A 2,718-nucleotide genomic window follows, 5' to 3' on the forward strand; every position below is an offset into this window, starting at 1 on the left:
TGAAGAGCTGTGCCACAGGGCTCTTCACCTCCATGGCAAAGAGAAAGAACCAAGAGCTCCAGACAAGCCGAGCCCACCCAGAGGACCCGGGCAGCAGCAGGCATCACACAGGCTTCGGTGTGATCACACAGGCAGCTCTTTCTTCCTCAGCTCCCTGGGCAGCCGAAGGGGCACCAGCCTACAGGAGCACAGGCACCTTGGCGGCCCTGAGCAAGGCCAGCAGGCAAAGCCCCCTCTTGCTGCTTCACCTACTCAGCGTTCCCAGCAGTTCCACCCCACAGGCATCCGCAAGAGACCCTCTCAAAGGGGCTGAGCAGCCTCAGGGCTCCAGGAAGAGGAGTCACCCTCCCTGTCCCTGCTCCACACAAACAGCTCTGCTCCACTGCACCCCACCACACTTGGGACAGCCCATGGAGGCAGAGGGCTGTGGGGGCCGCCATSTTGGGCAGCTCTGCAGGGCACAGCTCTGCAGGGCACAGCCTTTCCTCTCTGAAGGCCAGGGCTGCGCACAGCTCTCGAGCGAGGAGCCCAAGGGCCTTTTGTCAGGAGAAGCAAGGGCAGAGGGATCTCCAGCAGCTCCACAGCAAGCCAGGAAGGAAGGAGGGTGGTAGCTCTGAGCAAGGGGCAGAGCTGGGGCACCAGAGACAAATCCAGGGGCTGCCTAAACCTGGAAGGGSCTTTAAGTAGGAGAGCCTGCCCAGCAGCTGGGAGGGTTGATCTTCCTCAGCTGTGTGGTGGAGACCTGTGGTTAGTGCGGGCCCAGGGTGGGCCTGGCCTCCCAGGGAAGAGCATGGAGGGGCCCAGGCGATGATGTTTGTGAGGTGCCATCTGTGGCTGTGATGTGGCATGTTGCTGTGTGAGGCCAGCCCCTGTGGCAGGCAGCTGTGGCCAGCACTGTGCCCAGGACTGAMATGGTCTCATCCTTGCGAGTGGGAAAGGCTGCGATTCCCTCGTCGGGGCGCAGCAGAGAGAGCGCGGCCCCGGCTCGGCCTGTCCCTGCCTCTCGCGCAGGGCCCCCCATGACGGGCACTGCCAGTCCCTCAGCTCCCGCGGCTGGCATGGCCCCGCACRCACCACTGCTGCCGTCTCTGTGGCGCAATGGGCGAGCGCGCTCGGCTGTTAACCGGGAGGCTGGTGGTTCGAGCCCACCCAGGGACGACCTGCTTTTCGTGCACTCTGGGGCCTTCTCTTTCTCCCACCAAAGAGCTGCTGCCCTTGGGCCCTTCGCAGCGGGCTGGCCTCTGCGTGCCAAAGGACCTGAAAGTGCCCCCCCCGAAGCACACTCCAACTCTGCTTCCAGAACCTCTTCCTAGTCATTTAAGCCCCACGTGGTTTTCTTGTCCAGGTCCATGCCCACAATTTGTGCTTGTGCTGGACATACGAGAAAGAAGTCCCGAGAAGGGATGTTTTCCACGTGGGCTGCACATGAACACAAGAAACATGATTGTCTCCTGCTCAGGACATGTGGGGGCCACAAGATGCTGGGGACGCTGAGAGCAGGCCGTAGAGCAGGGCCCKGAGGAGTCTGCCAGGGAAGGAAGCMCTTCTCTTGGTGGSCTTTGTGCTGTGCGAGAAGGCTTGGAGGCACCGTCCAGGAGACAGGCCTCTCGTTGTGCTCCTTCTCCGGGCATGCAGCCGTGTCCTGGCGCTGGAGGGTGGTGCAGAGGGYACACGCTGGMGCTGCTATTTCTGCAGAGTCAGGAGGGAAAGGTGGCCCAAGGAGCAAAGGCAAACACCCRGGCAGCTGTGATCGTATAGTGGTTAGTACTCTGCGTTGTGGCCGCAGCAACCTCGGTTCGAATCCGAGTCACGGCAAAGGTTTTGCAGGACCCACGGGGAGAAGAGGAGGGTCTCAAAAGACAAGGGAGGCATGGGCACAGACGGGCCACTGCCTTTCTTTCCAAAGATGCTGAGACATAGGAAGCTAGACCTACAAGCTCTGCTGCGCTCTCTGCTCCTACCATTCAAAGGGCTTGTGCCTAAAATCATTTCCTGGTGTCTCATGATGATGCAKTRTCTTCTCCTCGGGGGCTGCCATGGCAGCTGTGCCGGGCTCTGGGAAAGCATTTAAGCCAAAGCCTGAGGAGCAAGGGAGTCTGCCTGCCAAGCAGCCAGCCTTYCAGATGYCCCTCCTCTTGTCCCTGCTCCCCGCTTTACAAGGTTACTCTCACCTGCACACCAGAAGTACCCTGTAAACCCAACCCAAAGACTCCTGCTATCCACTCCATAGCGATCCAAGAGCACTAGGGAGGAAGAGGATGTTCTGTGCCTCACAGGGAGCACTGTGACTTCCCTCAGCGCCCCCCRCCATGTGCTTGGTTATTTTTTTTTTACTATTCTGGCCTAGTTATTGGGTAACAGTGCGGAGGACACACTCTGGAGCAGGAGGGAGCTGCCTTGCCTGCAGAGCGAGAGGAGCTGCGAGGCAGCAGCTTTTGCCAGCAGCTGCCCCACCGTTCATGGCTGAGCTGGGCACTTCAACCTGGCCTGCCTGGAGGAGGCAAGTTTGTCTACAAAGCATCTGCCCCWGGGAGGCTGGGCAGCTGGTACGGGGACCATGTCTGCCTGCAGSAGAACTGTGGCAAAGCCAAAGGGAAAACACCAGCTTCTGATCACACAGCGAGGTGTGGACCTTCTGGGGAGGAGACGTGTCTGGTGTGCCTTCTTTAGAGGCACACAGTGATTACTCAAGCTGGGAGCAAGCATTCATCACCATTA

The 2,718-nt window shown here is 59.8% G+C and overlaps 2 non-coding genes across 2 annotated transcripts; both read left to right on the plus strand.

Annotated features, from left to right (window-relative positions):
• Positions 1 to 1,084: 1,084 nt before the first annotated feature.
• TRNAN-GUU lies at positions 1,085 to 1,158 on the plus strand. Its single transcript has one exon. It is a non-coding gene; the product is annotated as a tRNA-Asn (tRNA).
• A 585-nt stretch (positions 1,159 to 1,743) lies between these two features.
• On the plus strand, positions 1,744 to 1,815 carry TRNAH-GUG. The gene has a single exon. It is a non-coding gene; the product is annotated as a tRNA-His (tRNA).
• The last annotated feature ends 903 nt before the right edge of the window (positions 1,816 to 2,718 follow it).

The sequence above is a fragment of the Nothoprocta perdicaria genome, unplaced genomic scaffold (assembly GCF_003342845.1).
Source record: "Nothoprocta perdicaria isolate Ctin4 unplaced genomic scaffold, notPer1 scaffold_321, whole genome shotgun sequence".
Lineage (NCBI taxonomy): Eukaryota > Metazoa > Chordata > Aves > Tinamiformes > Tinamidae > Nothoprocta > Nothoprocta perdicaria.